We start from the raw sequence: 21,312 nt of genomic DNA, 5'->3' as shown, positions 1-21,312 counted from the left end.
TTGTTCAGCTTCTATTATTTTGGGGGGTTTTTCCTTGTAGTTAATTTCTAGTCTTATGCTGTTTGTGGTTGGAAAAGATGCTTGATATGATTTCAATCTTCTTAAATTTACTGATACTTGTTTTGTGGACTAGCATGCGATCTGTACTAGAGGAAGTTCCGTATGTGCTTGAAAGGAATGTGTATTCTGCTGTTTTGGATGGAATGTCTTAGAGATATTTATTAAGTCTTTATGGCCTAATGTTTCTTTTAAAGCCAGTGTTTCTTTATTAATTCTCTGTCTGGATGATCTGTCCATTGATCCAAGTGAGGTGTTAAAGTTCCATACTGTTATTGTGTTACTGTCAATTTCTCCCTTTATGTTTATTCGTTTTATGAATTTAGGGGCTTCTGTACTGTGTGCATATACTTTTACAATTGCTATATCTTCTTTTGGATGAGTCCCTTGATCGTTATGCAATGTCCTTTTCTGTCTCTTGTTACAGCTTTGTCTTAAGGTCTGTTTTGTCTGATATAAGTATTGCTACCTGACTTTCCTTTTGTTTCTATTTTCATGGATACCTTTTCCCATCTTTTCACTTTCAGTCTGTGTGCCTTTAGATATGAAATATTTTTTGTAGGGAGTATATATTTGTTTTTCTATTTTGTAATTATTCAGTCACTGTACATCTTTTGATTGGAGAATTTATCCTTTTCACATTTAAAATAATTATGGATAAGTATGTACCTTTTACTGGAGAAGGAAATGGCAACCCACTCCAGTGTTCTTGCCTGGAGAATCCCAGGGACAGGGGAGCCTGGTGGGCTGCCATCTATGGGGTCGCACAGAGTCGGACATGACTGAAGCGACTTAGCAGCAGCAGCATGTACCTTTTACGGAGAAGGCAATGGCACCCCACTCCAGTACTCTTGCCTGGAGATGCTCTCAAATTTATTCATATTTTTGCAAGTGGCAAGATTTTTTTTTCTCATAGCTGAATAATATTCCACTGTATATGTATGTGGAGACGGCAATGGCGCCCAACTCCAGTACTCTTGCCTAGAAAATCCCATAGACAGAGGAGCCTGGTAAGCTGCAGTCCATGGGGTCGCTAAGAGTCGGATATGACTGAGTGACTTCACTTTCACTTTTCACTTTCATGCATTGGAGAAGGAAATGGCAACCCACTCCAGAGTTCTTGCCTGGAGAATCCCAGGGATGGGGGAGCCTGGGGGTGCTGCTGTCCATTGGGTCGCACAGAGTCAAACACGACTGAAGCAACTTAGCAGCAGCAGCAGCATGTACCTTTTAAGTCATTTTATTTCTTGGTTTGGGGTAGTTTTGAGGGTTTTTTGCATTGTTCTTTTCTTCTTCTTTTTTCTCTTCCCTTGTGATTTCACAACAATCTTTAATGTTATGTATGGATTACTTTCTTTTTGTGTGCATGTATCTAGTACAGATTTTTGGTTTGACTCTCCAAGATCAGCAGATGAACCTGTTTCTTTCAAATTGTTGCTTCTGCCCTGGATCTTGGAACATGTGAGATTTTGTGTACACACTTTAAGGGTGGAATATTTATTTCTCGCAACCTTCTGGCTCTCCCAAAGTAAATCCAACTAATCTTCAAAGCCAAATGTTCTAGGGGCTCATCTTACTGGTGCAGGATCCCCAGACTGGGGAGCCCCATGTGGCACTTGGGCCCACACTCCTTGGGAGAGAACCTCTGCATTTGCAATTATCTTCTTACATGTGGATAATCTACCCAGGTTTATGGCTCTTGACTATACCATATCCCAACCCCTTCTATCAGTCTTATTATGACTCCTTCTTTATATCTTCAGCTGTAGAAGATGTTAGCCTTCTAGTTGCTCTTATAGATAGTTGCTCTGAAAATTACTGTAATTTTGTGTGCCTGTGGAAGGAGGTAAGGTCAAATTCTCCTTACTCTGCCATCTTAACCACTACTCTAATAAGATTTTATTTAATAAAATTTATAAGAAAATCCTAAGTAAACTGTTAGTACCAACAATAAACTGTTAGGATTAATCAACAAATTTAGTGAAGCTGCAGTATACAAAATCAACATATAGAAATCAGTTATTTATATATACTAACAACAGAATATCCGAAAAAGTAACAGAAAATAAGCATTTACAATAGCATCAAAAACAATAAAATACTTTGGAATAAATTTAGCCAACAAGGTAGAAGATCTGCATGCTTAAACTATAAGACTTTGATGAAAGAAATTGAGAAAGACATAAAGGTGAAGATATCCCTTAGCCATGGATCAGAAGAAATAATATTGGTAAAATGTGCATATTACCCAAAGTCATTTATAGATTTAATGCAATCCTAATCAAAATTGGAAGCAACCTAGATGGCCATCAGCAGATGAATGGATAAGAAAGCTGTGGTACATATACACAATGGAGTATTACTCAGCCATTAAAAAGAATACATTTGAATCAGTTCTAATGAGGTGGATGAAACTGGAGCCTATTATACAGAGTGAAATAAGCCAGAAAGAAAAACACCAATACAGTATACTAACGCATATATATGGAATTTAGAAAGAGGGTAACAATAACCCTGTATATGAGACAGCAAAAGAGACACTGATGTATAGAACAGTCTTATGGACTCTGTGGGAGAGGGAGAGGGTGGGAGGATTTGGGAGAATGGCATTGAAACATGTAGAGTGTCATGTATGAGGCGAGTTGCCAGTCCAGGTTCAATGCATGATGCTGGATGCTTGGGGCTGGTGCACTGGGACGACCCAGAGGGATGGTATGGGGAGGGAGGAGGGAGGAGAGTTCAGGATGGGGAACACATGTATACCTGTGGCAGATTCATTTTGATATTTGGCAAAACTAATACAATTTTGTAAAGTTTAAAAATAAAATAAAATTGTAGTTGAAAAAAAAAAAAGAAGTTTTCACAGTAATAGAAAAAAAATCCTAAAATTTGCATCGAACCAGCAAAGACCCCAAATATCAAAAGCAATCCTGAGAAAGAAGAGCAAAGCTGAAGTCATCACAACTCCTACTGTACTACAAAGCCATAATAATCAAAACAGAATGATATTGGCATAAAAATAGACACATAAACCAATGTAACTGAACTGAGGACCCAGAAATGAACTTGCACATATATGGTCAACTAATATTTGACAAGAAAGACAAGAATACTCAACAGGGAAAAAATAATTCTTCAATATATGGTGTTGAATAAATGAGATACCTATATGCAGAGTGAAACTGGACATTTATCTTACACCATACCCAAAAATTAACTCAAAATGGATTAAAGACTTAAAAACAAAAGAACTAAAGCCACAAAACTCTTAGAAGAAAACAGGAAAAAATTCCTTGGCATTGTTCTCAGAAATAATTTTTTTGGCTATGACACCAAAAACATAAGCAGCAAAAGCAAAAATTAATACATTGGACTACCTCAAACTAAAAACCTTCTGCAGAGAAAAAAAATAGTCAACAAAATGGAAAGGCAATGTATGGAATGGCATAAAATATTTACAAATTATTTATTTCAGAAGTGGTTAATATTCAACATATATAAAGAACTCACGCAACTCAAAAAATAGCAGATATATATATATATATGGTTAAAATTTTTCAGAGAAGCTAAATAGACATTTTTCCAAAGAAGACATACAAATGACCAACAGGTACATGCAAAGGTGCTCAACTTCATTAAGTACCAGGGAAATGCACGTCAAAAGTGCAGTGACATGCCGCTTCAGACCCTTAGAATGACTTTCACCAAAGTGATAAGGATAGGTAAGGATATGGAGAAAGGGAAACCCTTGTGCACTATTTATGGGAATGTAAATTGTTGTTATGGATATGAAGATTCCTCAAAAACTTAAAAATAGAGTTATCATGCAATCCAACAATCCCACTTCTGGGTATACACCAAAAAGAAATGAAAACAGAATTTCAAAGAGATATATGCACTCCATGTTCATTCAAGCACTATTTACAATATGCAAGATAGAAAAACAACCTAAGTGCTCATTAGTAAATAAATAAAGATTTTGTGTGTATATGTGTATATATATTTACACATACATATACAGTGGAATATTATTCAGCTATGAGAAAAAGAAAATCTTGCCACTTGCAAAAATATGAATGAATTTGAGGGCATCTTGCTTAGTAAAATAAACAAAGACAGACATTACTGAATGATATCACTTGTATGTAGAATATAAAAAAGCCAAACTCAAAGAAACAGAAAGCAGAATGGTTGCTACCAGGGGTTGGGAGAGTGGGGGAAATGGAGAGATGTAGACCAAAGGGTACAAGTAAGTTCTGGGGATCTAATGTACAGTATGCTAATTACAGATAATACTGTATTATGTTACTGAAAGTTGTAAGAAAGTAGACCTTAAATATACTTACCACAAAAAATAAATAACAATTATGTGAAGTGGCTAAGATGTCAGCTAAAGTGGTAATCATTTTGCAGTATAGAAACAAATGTATCAAATCAATATGTACACATTAACCTTACAGAATGTGCTATGTCAACTATATCTCAATAAAGTTAAGGGAAATTTGGAAAAGCTGTTTTTAAAAGGAAAATGAATTTTTTAAATGGTTTCATCACACACCAAAAAAAAAAAAAAGAGAGAGAGAGAGAGAGAAAAAGAGAAAAAAAAAAAAAAATGCTTGCTCTGTCCCCTGTAGAAGGAACCCTTCCTAACACTAGACCTCTAGTCCAGCAGCCAATAAATTTAAGGGAACAGGGAACAGAAAGTCACTGCGAGGGCCACTGAATGAGAAGGGCCACTCTTACCTCTACCCCTTGGTTCTTAGTTCCATGTATTCCATCAGTCAGAGATCAGTGCTATACAACAACTGTTAATCCAGTATATATACTCCATCTTGATGGACAACACCCCAAACAATGGGATGTCATCATCAAGTTGGTGTCTTAGCCAAGCCTTTGGGAAATCATTTCAATGTTCTAAGAGGCTGACAGCCAAAGTGTTTGGGGTATGTGGTACAACGAGTAGATGCTGTGACCACGGGCCCGTTGTTGCTTCTTTTTCACCATCTTCCTTTGTCTGAGGCATCATTCTACAGGATCTCATAACAATAAATCTGACATTCTGTACACATTTGGAAAGTGCTGCTGAGCAAAGTACCATGGCTGGCAAGGGAAGTCTTAAGGCGGACTCATGCCCTGTTCAGGGTAGAAGGACTCTGGTATTAATCTGCCATCAAGTGGTTGGCTTGTGGTCTTGAGGAATTGTATCGTACTTCCATGGTGGTGATGATCTGCTGTAATCAACTTGTCATCACTGGATGGCTAGTTGTACTTCAAAAGAAGGACACAGATGTGAGGGGCATAGATGCAGCAGAGGTGGGTGACTCGGGGCTCTGTGATATCCATTTGTGTGATTTATTTGTGTCCTCCAGGCCTGCCTCGCTTCATTCCCAAAAGTACCATTTCCATTGTGCCATAAATTAATGCTGTACATCATGGCTTTGTTGGTATGAAAATACTTTGTAATAAGCAATTCTGATTGTATAGTCACTCGATGTTTCATGGTCAGGCTTTCAGCATCCTGAAACCACAGAAACAACGTGTAACGGCTACTACTTCAATGTGTACATCACATTCTTAAAGGATTTGCTCCACACACACAGGAAAGATAACATTTTAGTTGAGCTTTTATGAGGCCATTGTATTTCCCAGGTGGCACCAGCAGTAAAGAATCCGTTTGTCAATGCAGGAGACGTAAGAGACATGGGTTTGATTCCTGGATGGGGAAGATCCCCTGGAGGAGGACTTGGCAACCCACTTCAGTATTCTTGCCTGGAGAATACCATGGACAGAGAAGCCTGCAAGGCTACAGTTCATAGGGTTTCAAAGAGTCAGACATGACTGAAGGGACTTAGCATTGAACTCAGGATATGATATGGCTTCTGCTGATTCACTTACTATATTGACTGTGGGGGGAAAGAGCAAGTTCATGGGCTTTCCACTTGGTTTTCCCTTTTATTATACTTCTTATCCCACTAATCTGGGAACCAAAGTGAGTGAATTGCCTAATGCTAAGTATAACTGTCATATATATATATATATTTATGCTTATAATTAACTGCAGAAATGATCATTGGACCAACTGTAATTCATACTTGGGCCAAGACTCCATACTTGGGATAAGACTTCCGCATGCTGCGCCTTAACAGAGAACTGTGGTGGGACCACTTCATTACTGTATATTTATTGAGTGGGGGGAAGGGACATATATCTTAATTTCTAATTTTACTTATTTAGATATTTCTACATAACACTCACACTCCAGTGTTCTTGCCTGGGAAATCCCATGGACAGAGGATCCTGGAGGGCTACGGTCCATAGGGTCACAGAGTCAGATACGACTGAAGCAACTTAGAAATTTACTTTTATTTAGAGCATAGGAGCCAGATCAGAGTCTGAGGAGAAGCCTGTGCATGGCCTGAACCTTGAGGTAGATGGAGTATCTGGATGGGGTTTGGAACTGTCTGCCTCAGAGAAGGAGTGTGCTCTGTGAGGGAGGGAGTGAGATACAGTATATTGTGAGGAGAGGGAGATTTTGGAGTCTGGTCCAATGCAGACAGCCTTCAAATCCATTCACTCTTCCTGGACACACAGGAAAATCATGCAAACCTTTGGACTAGGCTGGGGGCACCAGATTAGGTTCTAACCAATGAACCGTGATACCAAGGAAATACCCTGGCCTAGTAATTTAATGCACCACATGATTCTACCCTCTCTCACCTTGCTCCTTAGCTGGTAGAATGCAGAATATTCAAGCAGGTTTCTGAGGAGGCTCTAGTCTATGACAGTGCTAACAACATGGAAGGAGTCAAAATTCCTATCACAAGGCAAACAAACATATGAACAATAAATAGACTTTTGTTTTGTTAAGCCATTGAAACTGGGGGCGGATATATATATTGTAGCAGATAACCCTGATTATGTGAGTACAAGCCCATTTGGGAGTATTTCTATTCATTACTTGGCTGGCTGAAGTGCTTAATTAAAACTATATTGTTTGTTTTCTGTCATATTTTAAAATGCTTGTCTGTGACTTTTATGCTTAATGGTTTTATTGGGCATAAAATTCTTTGTTTATACTTTCTTTCCCTGAGAAATTCACAAGAAATACTAAATTCTCTTCTAGCATTTAATGTCAGTAGGAAAAAATCTGAGGCCAGTTTGAATTTTATGCTTTTTGGGTGCGTTGATTTTTTTTTAATACTGTAAGCAAAGAAAAAAATCTTTTCTCCAACAGCTTTATTGAGATATAATTAACATATAAACATTGTATATATTTAAGCTCTACAACTTGATGTTTTGATAAATGTACATTGTGAAATTATCACCACAATCAAGCTAATTAATATATACATCATCCCCACATAGCTACCATATTTTATTTGTGTGTGTATAAGAAAACTTAATTTAAAACTATCTTCTTAGCAAATCTCAGCTATACTTACATTATTAACTATTGACACTGTGCTGTATGTTAGATCTCAAGAACTTGTTCATCTTGCATAACCGACACTTTCTGTACTTAGACCAACATCTTCTCATTCTCCAGTCTCCCATAGTATCCACCATTCTATTCACTGCTTCTACGAGAGGTATTGTTTTAGATTACATGTATAAGTGAAGTTATTTAGTATATTTCTTTCTCGCTCTTTCTCTCACTTAGCGTCCTGTCTTCAAGTTTTATCCATGTTGTCATGAAGGGCAGGATTTGCCCCTTTCGTGAGGCTTCTCTGTCCATTCTCACCCCTCAGTGAGCATTCAGGTTGTTTCCATATCTTATATTACTGTGAACACTGCTGCTCTCTCTATTTTTTTGTAATATTTCTAGGATATGTGTTGATTTGTAAATTTTTCATTTATTCATGTATTTACTTACTTACTGGGCTTCCCAGGTGACTCAGTGATAAAGAATCCAATGCAGGAGACTCGGGAGACAAGAGTTCAATCCCTGGGCTGGGAAGATCCCTTGGAGGAGGAAATTGCAACCCTCGCCCGTATTCTTGCCTGGAAAACCCCATGGACAGAAAAGCCTGGCAGACCACAGTCCATAGGGTCACAAAGAGCTGGAAACGGCTTAGTAATGGAGCATGCATGCACTTACTGGTATTACTTTTTATGAGCAATTTTATGTTGACAGCAAAATTGAGAGGAAGGTGCAGAGATTTTGCACCTAACCTGCCCCCATACATGCATAGCCTCCCCCATTAGCAATAGCCCCACAAGAGCAGTACATTTGTAACAGCTGATGCACCTACATTGCCACATCATTATCATTCAAAGTCCGTAGTTGACATTATCATTCCCTTTTGGTGTACATTCTATGAATTTGGACAAATGTAGAATGACATGAATCCATCATTATGGTATCTGCATTTATTTTTAAGGACAACTTGCCCTTTGAAACTGTAAGTTTAATTCTCCCTTCATTTTGGAGGAATTTCTGTAGCTACATTCAGTGTTAGGGAGTATTCTAAAAATCATCCTTAATATTCCCCATTCTAATCTTTGGAACCTGTGATTATGATGACTTATCTCCTCCATTATTATGTTACATTAAATAGCACAATTTATCTCACAATAAGGAGTTTATCTGAAAGAGTCAAATATAATCACATGAACCCTTTAAAAAGCAGAGAATTTTCTCAGTTTGATAGCACAAGAAAAAGAAAGATTAGAAGCATAGGAATAATCTGATGTCCTATTGCTGCTTTGAAATAGATGGAGTAACCTAATGAGGAAGGCAGGCAGCACTCTAAAAGGTGAGGGTGACCCACAGTTCACAGCCAAAAACCTTGAATTTTGCCATCAACCTGAATAAACTTGGAAGGTTCATCCCCAGATATTTCAGATAACAATATAATTGGTCAACGTGATTTCAGCTTCATGAAACTCTAAGCAGAGAATGCAGTCAAGCCGTGCTGGATTTCTACTCTGCAAAAACTATAAGATAATAAATGGGATAATAAATGGACTATTAAGTTTTAAGCTATTACATTTGTAGAATTTGGTGTGTGTGTTGTGTGTGTGTGTGTGTGCTCAGTCGTGCCTGACTCTGTGACCCCATGGGCTGTAGCCCACCAGGCTCCTCTGTCCATGGAATTTTCCAGGCAAGAATATTGGAGTGGGTTGCCATTTCCTTCTTTGGGGGATCTTCCCAACTCAGGGATCGAACCCAGGTCTCTTATGCCTCCTGCATTGACAAGCTGGTTCTTTACCACTAGTGCCACCTGGGAAGCAGAATTTGGTATGCAGCAATAAAAAATGAAGAAAATTTCAAAGTACTTCTCCTATGTTTTATTCTCTTTTTCTTTGTGCTCAATATCTATCCTTCTATTTTTAATCCTTTGTTCATTACCACTTCATCTCAATCCTGTCCTTATAGCTGGCCAAAATGTTCCTTCAATTTTTAAATTAAAAAAAAAAACACATTTTAAATTTCACACAAGAAGTTTATTGAGCATTGTAATCAACTTCTGCCATTTTCAGGCAACTTAGTAATTCCATCTTCCCAAAACTTTTTATCGTTTTGACCAAAGAACTGTTCCAGGTGCCTTTTGCAGTCTTCCAGGAAATGGAATTTTTTTATAAAGACTGAAATAAATGCAATGTGTCTGTTGAATACAGTGGGTAAATCAGAACTTCCCAGCCAAGCTGTAAAAGTTTTTGCCTGGTCATCAAAGTCATCATAGACTTATATTATCCTCATGGAAGAGTATGTATTTTCTGTTAATTCAGAATGCTTTTCATTGAGTTCTGTTTTTAGTTGGTCTAATTGAGAGTGATACTTGTTGGAATTAATTATTTGGTTTTCCAGAAGGATCTCATAAAAGAGGACCTCCTTCCAATCTCATCACATACACAACAAGACCTTTTGGATGGAGATTAGCACTTGGTGTGGTTGGTAGGGGTTCATTTTGCTTGGCCTGTGATCTCTCCCATTCCATGTTACTATACAGTATCCACTTTTCATTGCCTATCAAAATTTGTTTAAAAATGGAACATTTTCATTACATTTAAGTAGAGAATCACACGCAGAAATATGATCAAGAAGGTTTCTTCTTTTTTTTTTTTTTTTTGGTTTGTTTAGTTAACTTATGTGGAACCCAAACTTCAAAGCAACGAACATAATCAAGCTGATGCAAATGATCTTCCATGCTTGATTTGGATATTTTGCGTATATCAGTTATCTCCCATGTTGTATAACATTAATTGTTTTCAATTAAAATCTCCATTGGATCCCTATTTCTCTATCTCTAGTGGGTCTACCTGACTGTTGAGCATCAACCAATCAGAAATCGCCAGTATGAACCCTCATAAACCACTTTTGACACATTCAGTCAGTCACAGCACCTTCTTCATACACTGCACAAATCTTTGTGTATGTTTCAGTTGCATTTTTACCTTTCTTGAAATAATAAAGCATAACATGCCATAATATTTCTTTTTTGCTCCCGTTTTCAATATTAAAATAACTACACAAAAATTCACCAATTTTGATAAGTTTTTTAAATACATGCTGATACGACAGCTGTCACAATAAAATCTAACAAAATTGTGCAGAATGAAGTTAAAGATAACAAAGTGCTACTAGAGTCATCTTACAGAATAAAACCCAGCGAACTTTTGGGCCAACTCAATACTTAACATTTTCAGTAGTGCTGAGTTTCCCTTGTGCTACCTGCAAAATGGTCTTTATAATGAGAATGTTATCTTTTTTCCTTTTCTTTCATTCTTGAAATATACCTGCTTCTGTTTATCTTCTCTTATTTTCATCATATATCTCCTACACTCTGAAATTTCTACTTTCAATTCACACTTGCAAAATATATTTGTTTTATCAGTCACAGCAACAGGGTTGGTCTCATTTTTTATATACTTTTTTTTAAAATTAATTTTATTTTATTTTTGAACTTTACATAATTGTATATACTTTTTAATAGCATTTTTCTAGTGGATATTCTTCATCTATCATTTATTTTCTTTATTCTTTCTCCATTTTACTTAATATGTTTGTATTGATCCTGTGATTTTGTATTGTTTATATCATTTTTGAATGATAATATTTCTCCCCGGACCATCAAGTTGGAAGAGATCTGTGTAGAGAGGGAGACTAGGTCAAAATACCAGGCCAGCAGAAATTCTTTCTGGTATACCTTGTTAATGTTGTTCAATCACTAAGTTGTGTCTGTCTCTTTTTGACCCCATGGGCTGCATATTCCAATGAATATTCAGGTTGATTTTCTTTAGGATTGACTGCTTTGTTCTCCTTGAAATCCAAGGGACTCCCCAGAATCTTCTCCAGGACCACAATTTGAAGGCACCAGTTTTTCAGTGCTCAGTCTTCTTCATGGTCCAGCTCTCACATCTGTAAATGATTACTGAAAAAAAAAAAAAACGTAGTTTTGACTATATACACCTTTCTTGGCAAAGGACATCTCTGCTTTTTAATGCACTGTCTAGGTTTGAGATAGCTTTCCTTCCAAGGAGCAAGCGTCCTTTTATTTCATGGCTGCAGTCAACATCCACAGTGGTTTTGGAGCCCAAGAAAAGAAAATCTGTCACTGATTCCACTTTTTCTCTTTCTATTTGCCATGAAGTGATGGAACTGGATGCCAAGATCTTAGTTTTTTTAATGTTGCTTCAAATTAGCTTTTTTACTCTCCTCTTTCACACTCATCAAGAGACTTTTCATTTCTTATTCACTTTCTGCCATTAGAGTGGTGTCATCTGCATATCTGAGGTTGTTGTTATTTCTCCTGGGAATCTTGATTCCAGCTTGTGATTCATCCAGCCCAGCATTTCACATGATGTACTCTGCATATAGGTTTTTAAAAAAATTAAGTATTGTGCATATGAGTGAATTGTTTTAGTATTTACATTTCCCTCACAACAGGTAGTCAGTGTAGGGCTGCTATCACTCAAAGGTATCCTCTCTCACTTTGCCTTTCCTATTATTCCCGGCAAAGATGGCACATCTGTTTTTTTCCTTACCATCCCCACTGCACCATCCCCATTTCCTCATTCCATCATTCCACCTAAATAGAATGGAAGTTCTGGCCATGCTCGTGCATGCCCAGTCATGTCTGACTCTTTGCAACCCCATGGATTGTAGCCCACCAGACTCCTCTGTATATGGAATTTTGCAGGCAAGAACACACAAGTGGGCTGCCATTTCCTCCTCCAGGGGATCTTCCCGCCCTAGAGATTGATCCAATGTCTTTTGCATTGGCAGGCAATTCTTTACCACTGAGACACTTGGGAAACCCTGGTCACTCACCTATATACTCTGTTTTTAATTGTTTGAAATAGGGGATTATTTCTTTTTTTTTTTTCTCTCCAACTGTGCTTCCTACTTTGTAGACCTGTTCTCAACTAATTTTTCTGAGGTTTATGTCTTTCAGCACGCTTTCTAAGCATTTTTCTAAGCCCTCCTTGATCTTAACTCAATTAAGCATATATTGTGGTTTGATCTAAGCTTGTAAGTAGAGAATGTGTGAGCAGAAAGAGATGTTGATCAGGTGAGACAAATTTCTAGCTATTAGAGTTTCATTGAGTCCAACACGACTGAGTGACTTCACTTTCACTTTTCACTTTCATGCACTGGAGAAGGAAATGGCAACCAACTCCAGCATTCTTGCCTGGAGAATCCCAGGGATGGAGGGGCCTGGTGGGCTGCCATCTATGGGGTCACACAGAGTCGGACACGACAGAAGCGACTTAGAACAGCAGTAGCAGAATTTGTTTGTTTTTCTTTTTTTGGGCAAAAGATGGTCAAAGAAAACAGTATTTTTAAGAAGCTAAAACAGTAATAGATAAGGTATGTGGTAAGTGCATATATCTATAGGATAAATGGGAAAAAAGGAATGATTAGTCTGTCTACTTGATAGGTATAAAATTTTCTAGAAGACAATATACAGATCATGAGCATCAACATTTTCCAAATACATAATGTGAAGTAGCTGTTAGTGGACATGTGAAAGCTATTCTATATAGGGAATAACAATATAAATGACATGAAAAACAATTCAAAATGCACATAAAACCACAGAAGAATAATTATGGACAGAATTTATTGGTAAAAATAGTAGGTGTTATCCAAACTATTCTTATGACCCTTATAATTATTTGTCTTGAATGTCAAATTTCAGATAAATTGATAAGACAGTGGTGGTGACGCTGCTTTCCTAATTACTGGGATCACACTTATGTTATAACAAAGAACCGAATAACTGGTTTCTTTCCTTTCCCTGCATAAAAGTAAATGAGTGGAAAGGCAAGGTACAGAAACATGCAGAGCTCTAAATAACCCCAAACTACTGTCAAATGTGTCACTTGACTTCCAGAAAAATCCTGAACTAAATTTGTCAAAAGTAGAGTTCTTATTAAGAACCTGAAGTTTCTGTTTATCTTGTGAACTATTTATCAAGTAAGATCTCTTGGGAACTTTAGGGAAAAAATGCTTTAAAGCCTCAAGTATCTGTGTTAGTGACACAAAAACCATTTCTGCAGTTAACTCCAGCAGTCACATTGATCCACTCACCAACAGCATGAAAGGCATTTGGAAAGTCAGTTTTCTGTCCTTTTTCATTTTTGTGATTTTTTTTATAGAGTTTAAATATTCACTGTAGACAACCCAGATGTTCTTTAGACTATCTATAAGCTCATTTATAATTGTGTCCTGAAATCTTCTTTTTGCTTTCATGTCTTTCTCTAACCAAACAATCTTCTTTTTTCCATGTTACTTTTTTGTCTTGAATGAATATATCAGCAATAATCTCATTCTTAGTTGCATGAGCAGAAGAATTTATTAAATAATTCTTTGGGAAATTTTCAATGACTTCCCACAGGCTTAGAAATAGTATTCTTCCTGACACATCTGCTACAGTATGATTTAATCACATTTTTTTTTTTTCACACCATGAGTGCAATGCAATGTATCTCATGAAGTCAGGAGTTAGTAATAAAACTAGAGTAATGCAATGATCTAGTTTAGCAAAGTGAGGAAAATTTGGGAGAAAAAAGTAAAGAGGAGAGAGTAAGCATGTTTGTTTCAAATATGCAAACAAACCAATCCTCTCCCTCTCCTTTAGAAAGAAGTCCCTTAGATTATTTTAAAATTAGAATCAAAGAAGCCAGGAGAGCACAAATTCAGGCCTAAATGAAAAGACACTGAAAGCTCTAGAATAAGCCTCTTATCTAACAAAGGGTTCACCGACTTCACTTCCCTCTTTGCAGTGTTTTTGTAATCAACAACAACAGAATAACCATAATAGAGAGACCAGAAATGCTCTGTCCAATGGAGTTCTTTTCCTAAATAGGTCAGAGGTTGAACAAGATAATCTCTTTGGATGTCTTTGGGTTTTTGTCATCCCAGAAAATTTATTACTTTTCAGAAGTATGTAATTATTTAATTTCTAAGGCAGATGTAGCACAGATCAAGAAATCAAGGAGGTGATTTTTAAAAATAAATGTTCTCTTTATCAGTTGTTTGTAGCAAAAGCATGTTAAGAGAATTTGAAATGAGACTCACAGTGGTGAGATTATCAAGTATTGAAAAGATAGATGGAGGGGGGAACCTTCAAGATGGCAGAGTAAGACATGAAGATCACCTTCTTCCCCACAAATACATCGAAATTACATCTGCATGTGGAACAACTCCTACAGTAATGCTGGTAGAAGACCTCAGACTTTCAAAATGCAAGCTCATCTCCATATAAAAGGGGGAGGCAAAGGAAATAAGAAAAATAAAGACTCACTCTTTACCAGCTGAGCCACAAGGGAAGCCCAAGAATCCTGGAGAAGTTAGCCTATCCCTTCTCCAGCAGATCTTCCCAACCCAGGAATTGAACCAGGGTCTCCTGCATGGCAGGTGGATTCTTTACTAGCTGAGTTGTCAGGGAAGCCCATGCACACTAGGAAAACCCCCCAACTGGCAAGGACAGTGGGAAGCTTTGCCGCCTCAGATGAGAGCATGGCAACAACCGTACTTTTCCTTCTTATGGCATTTTCCCATGTTTTTTTTTTTTTTTTTCTTCCCTTTATTCTGCTTTGTTGTTATCTTAGTTTAACTTTAACTATATTTGAAATTTCTCTGTTTTTGCCTTTCCTTTGATGTTTTGTATTTTTTCATTTTCTTTTCATCTCAATTTAGTCATTATTTTTTTCTTCTTTCGATGGTATTGGTGTGTTTATTTTATGCTTTCTTGGCCTTTATTAGCTTGCTTTCTGCATTTGATTTGCTCTCAGTTTTGTGTTTTTGCTAGGTTAGTTTTCAGTGTCTGATTTATTTGTGGGTTTGCTCATTGGGTTTATTGCATTGTTTTGTTTTCTCTTTTCCCTACTTTCCCCTCTTCTTTTCTTTTACTGAGTGTGTCTTTGTGTGTTCTTCTCTTTTTAGTTGTGCTTCTACAGTTTGTCTTGGCGTTTTGTCTGTCTGTGTTTGTTTGTTTGGTTCATTGGTTTTTTTCCTCCTTCTCTTTTGTGCTGAGTGGCTTGCAGAGTCTTGGCACTCCCACCAAGGGGGGGCCTAAACCTCTGCGGTGAGAGACTTAGGTCCAGGATGTGGGACCACCAGAGAACTCCCAATGGATTAATCAATGAGAGATCTCCCAAATGCCTCCAGCTCAGCACTAAGACCTGGCACCACCCAACGGCCAGCAAGCTTCAGTGCTGGATGCCTCATGCCAAACAAGTAACGCAGGTGCACAAGCCCACTCACTAACAGACAGGCTGCCTTAAGTCACACTAGGCTCACAGTCACTCTAAAACACACCACTAAAGGTGGTACTGCCCCAAAGAGGAACAAGATCTAGCTACACCCACCAAAGCACAGGCATTAGACTCCCCCACCAGTAAGTCTACACAAAACACTGGTTCCACTCCACACACTGGGAGCTGACTGCAAGTAAGAGGGAAAACAGCCCTACAGTTTTCAGAGGCCACAAATACAGTAAATTAAAGAAAATGAGAAGACAGAGAAATACGTAGCAGATGAAGGAGCAAGATTTACTTGAAAAAAATTCAGAATAATGAAAGCAAAGATGATCCAAAATGTCAGAAATAGAAAGAGGCACAGATAAACAGAATGAAGCCACAGATTAGGAAGACAGAGAAAATTTTAACAAAGATATAGCAAAACTAGAGAATAGAAAGCAGTGATGAAAAGCACAATAACAGATGAAGCAATACGCTAAAGGGAACCAATAGCAGAATAACAAATGCAAACAAACAAACAAAAAATGCCAGATAGGTGAGCCGGAATATAGAATGGTGGAAATACCTGAAGCATAGCAGAATTTGAAAAAGACTGAAAAGAAATGAAAACAGTTTCAGAGACCTCTGGGACAATATTAAGGGCTCCAATATTTGAATTATAGACGTCCCAGAAGAAGAGAGAAAGAAAAAGCATAAGAAAATATTTGAGAAGATTATAATTGAAAACTTCCCTAACAAAGGAGAAATAAATAAGCACCCAAATCCAGGAAGCCCAGAGAGTCTCATACAGGATAAACAAACAAGCAAAAAAAAAAAAACCAAGCTAAGACATATTAATTAAACTAACAAAAAATAAACACAATGAAAAAATATTAAAAGCTAAAATAGAAAAGCAACAAATAACATACAAAGGAATCCCCATAAAGTTATGAGTTGATCTTTCAGCGGAAATTTTATGTCAGAAGGGAATGGCAGAATACACCTTAAGTGATGAAAGGAAAACACTGAGAGCAAAGATTACTCTATCCAACAAGGATATCATTCAGAATTGAGAGAGAAATTAAAAGTTTACAGAGAAGCAAAAGTTAACAAATTTCAGCACCAGTAAACCAGCTTTACAGCAAATGTTAAAGGAACTTCTCTATGCAGGAAACAGAAGAAAGAGATCTACAAAGCAAACTTGAAATGGTAAAGTATTAGGTAATAGGATTATATATGAAGTGAAGTGAAGTCGCTCAGTCGTGTCTGACTCTTTGCAACCCCATGGACTGTAGCCTACCAGGCTCCTCCTTCCATGGGATTCTCCAGGCAAGAGTACTGGAGTGGGTTGCCATTTCCTTCTCCAGGGGATCTTCGCAACCCAGGGATAGAACCTGGGTCTCCCGCACTCCAGGCAGACGCTTTAACCTCTCAGCCACCAGCTAAATCCCAGGATTATATATGTATATCAATAATTACTTAAAATTTAAATGGATTAAATGCTCCAATGAAAGGACACAAAATAGCTGAATGGATACAAAAGCAAGATCCATATATACGCTGTCTACAAGAGACCAACTTGAGACCTAGGGACACATACAGACTGAAAGTGAGAGGGAGGAAAAAATATTCCATGCAAATGGAATTCAGAACAAGCCTGGAGTAGCAGTACTAATATCAGAATTTAAAACAAAACAAAACAAAAAAAACTTTAAAACAAAACTACTTGAAGAGACAAGGAAGGATACTACATAATGGTCAAGGAATCAACCAAAGAAAAAGATATAACAATTGAAAATATATATGCACACAACATAGGAGAATCTCAATACATAAGGCAAATGCTAACAGCTATCAAAGGAAAAACAGACAGAAAAACAATAATAGTGGGAGATTTAAAAACTCCACTCACACCAATGGACAGATCATCCAGATAGAAAATTAATAAGGAAATGCAACCTTTAAATGGCACATTAATCCAGATGGACCTAATTGGTATATATAGGACATTCCATCCAAAAGCAGCAGAATAAAATTTTTTCTCAAGTGCACAAAGAACATTTCTTCAGGATACATAAAATATTGGGTCACAACTCAAGCTCTGATAAATAAATCATATGAAGCATCTTTTCTGACCACACACTCTGAGATTAGTTATCAGTTACAAAGACTGTAGAACACATAAATACATGGTGGCTAAACAATAGACTTCTAAATAACCAAGAGATAACAGAAGCAGTAAAAGAGGAAATAAAAAATACCTAGAAACAAATGACAAAGAAATCATGATGACCAAAATCCTATGAGATGCAGCAAAAGCATTACTGAGAGGGAAGTTAGAGTTAGGGAAAAGAAAAACATCAAATTTAAAAAAAAGAACTAACCGTACACCTAATGAAATTAGAAAAAGAAGAACAACAAAAACCCAAAATTAGTTAGAAGGAAAGAAGTCATAAAAATCAGAGTAGAAAGAAATGAAGGACACAATAGCAAAGATCAATGAAACTAAAGACTGGTTCTTTGAGAAGATAGACAAAATTGACAAATCATTAGCCAGAACTATCAATAAAAAAAGGAAGAAGACTCAAATCAATAAGACTAGAAGTGAAGAAGAAGTTACAACAGACAACGCAGAAATACAAAGGGTCATAAGAGACTACTATGAGCAGTCATATGCCAATTAAAAGGAAAGCCTGGAAGAAATGGAGTAATTCTTAGAAAGATACAACCTTCCAATACTAACTCAGGAAGAAAGTATATATAAACAGACCGATCACAATCCCTGAAATCAAAACTTCGATCAGATATCTTCCAACAGGACTTCCCTGGTGGTCCAGTGGTCAGGAATCCGCCTGATAATGCAGGGAACCCTGGTTTGATGCCCGACAGGGGAATATTCCACATGACTCAGGGCGACTAAGCCCATGCACCATAATTACTGAAGCCAGGCACCCACAGCACATGCTCTGCAGCAAGAGAAGCCACCACAAGCCTCTGCATCGCAACTGGAGAGTAGACCCCACTCACTGCAACTAGAGGAAGGCTACGCACAGCAAGGAAGACCCAGAGCACGGAAAAATAAATGTATCTTCCTACAAACAAAAGCACAAGGCCAGACAGCTTCACAGGCAAATCCTATCAAATATTAAGAGAAGAGCTAACATTTATCCTGCTTAAATTCTTCCCAAAAATTTCAGAGGGAGGAACACTCCTAAACTCATTCTAGGAGGTCACCATCTCCCTAATACCAAAACCAGACAAAGATATCACAGAGAAAGGAAAATTACAGGCCAATATCACTAACAAGCATATATGTAAAAATCCTCAACATAATACTAGCAAGCAAAATCCAACAGCACATTAAAAGCAGCATATACCATGATCAAGTGGGTTTATCCCAGGGATGCAAGGATTCTTCAGTATACACAAATCAATCAACCTGGTACACCATTTTAACAAATTGGAAAATAAAATCCATATGGTAACCTCAATAGATGCACAAGAATGTTTTGACAAAATTATAAACCCATATATGATCAAAACTTATGAAAGTGGGCATAAAGGGACTCTACCTCAACATAATAAAGACCATGTATATAAGAAACCCATAGCAAACATTATCTTCAATGTTGAAAAACTGAAAGCATTTCATCTATGATCAGGAACAAGAGTGCCCATTCTCATCACTATCATTTAATATAGTTGTGAAAGTCTTAGTCATGGCTAAGAAGAGAGAAGAAAAAAAAAAAGAAATCTAGTTTGAAAAAGAAGAAGTAAACACTCACTGTTGTAGATGACATGATATACACATAGAAAAGCCTAAAGACACCACCAAAAATAACTACAGAGGAATTAAAGAGTCTCTTGATGAAGGTGAAAGAGGAGAGTGAGAAAGCTGGCTTAAAACTCAATGTTCAAAAAACGAAGATCATGGCATCTGGTCCCATCACTGCATGGAAAATAGATAGGGAAACAATGGAATCAGTGACAGACTTTATTTTGGGGAGCTCCAGAATTATTCTGGATGGTGACCACAGACATGAAATTAAAAGACTCTTGCTCCTCGAAAGAAAACAATGACAAACTTAGTATATTAAAACAATAAAATAGGCTGAGCACTGAAGAATGGATGCCTTCAGACTGGTTCTGGAGAAGATTCTCGAGAGTCCCTTGGACTGCAAGGAGATCAAAACAGTCAATCCTAAAGGAAATCAGTCCTGAATAATCATTGGAAGGACTGATGCTAAAGTCGAGTCTCCAATACTTTGGCTACCTGATGAGAAAAGCCAATTCATTGGAAAAGACCCTGATGGTGGGAAAGATTGAAGGCAGGAGGAGAAGGTGACAACGGATGATGAGATGGTTGGATGGCATCACCGAGCCAATGGACATGAACTTGAGCAAACTCAGGGAGAAAGAGAAGGACAGGGAAGCCTGGCGTGCTGCAGTCCACGGCATCACAAAGAGTTGGACACAACTGAGTGACTGAACAACAGTGTAGACACAGACATAGAGAACAGACTCACAGACAAGGGCGGGATGGGGAGGAAGGTAGGGGCAGGATGAATGGAGAGAGTAGCTTAAAATCATATATACTACCATACGTAAAGCAGACAGCCAATGGAAATTTTCTGTATGACTTGGGGAACTCACACTGGGGCTCTGTAACAATCTAGAGGGATAGGAAGGTTGGGAGGAGGAAGGGAGGTTCAAGAGGGCGGGGCCATATGTACACCTGTGACTAATTCGTGCTGACGTATGTGTTAGTCACTCAGTTGTGTCCAACTCCTTGCGGCCCCATGGACCTTAGCCCACCAGGCTCCTCCTGTCTGTGGAATTTTCCAGGCAAGGATGCTGGAGTGGGTTGCCATTTCCTTCTCCAGGGGCTCTTCCTGATTCAGGGATCGAACCTGAGTCTCCCATGTTGATGTATGGCAGAAATCAAATCAATACTGGAAAGCAATTATCCTTCAATTAACAATAAATACATTTTTTTAATGCATGGAGAAAAAAATGCATGGTAGAAAAGAAGCAGCAAGCAGTCTAGTATCAGTGCAGAATAAGGTTGCTGCTAAAGAAATAAATCATATCAGGAGGGCCTTATACCCTGTGAGTTATCTAGGAAACCAAGATTGTTGAAGGATCTGACAATGTAAGAATTCTTATGGGGAAGACAAGACAAAATATTTGAGAAAACAGCTGTTGTGAAAAATCTTGTGTGTGTGTGTGTGTGTGTACATTCAGTCATGTTGAACTCTTTGTGCCCCCATGGGCTGTAGTCTGCCAGGTTTCTCTGTCATGGAATTTTCCAGGCAAGAATACTGGATTGCCATCTCCTTTTCCCCGGGATCTTCCCTACCCAGGAATCAAACTCATGTCTCTTGAGTCTCCGCATTGGCAAGTGGATTCTTTACCACTAGCACCACCTGGGAGAAGGCAATGGCGCCCCACTCCAGTACTCTTACCTGGAAAATCCCATGGATGGAGGAGCCTGTCCACGGGGTCGCAAAGAGTCGGACATGACTGAGCGACTTCACTTTCATTTTCATTTTTCACTTTCATGCA

This window comes from Bos indicus, chromosome 14, assembly GCF_029378745.1.
Source record: "Bos indicus isolate NIAB-ARS_2022 breed Sahiwal x Tharparkar chromosome 14, NIAB-ARS_B.indTharparkar_mat_pri_1.0, whole genome shotgun sequence".
NCBI lineage: Eukaryota > Metazoa > Chordata > Mammalia > Artiodactyla > Bovidae > Bos > Bos indicus.
Note: the sequence above shows the minus strand (reverse complement) of the source record.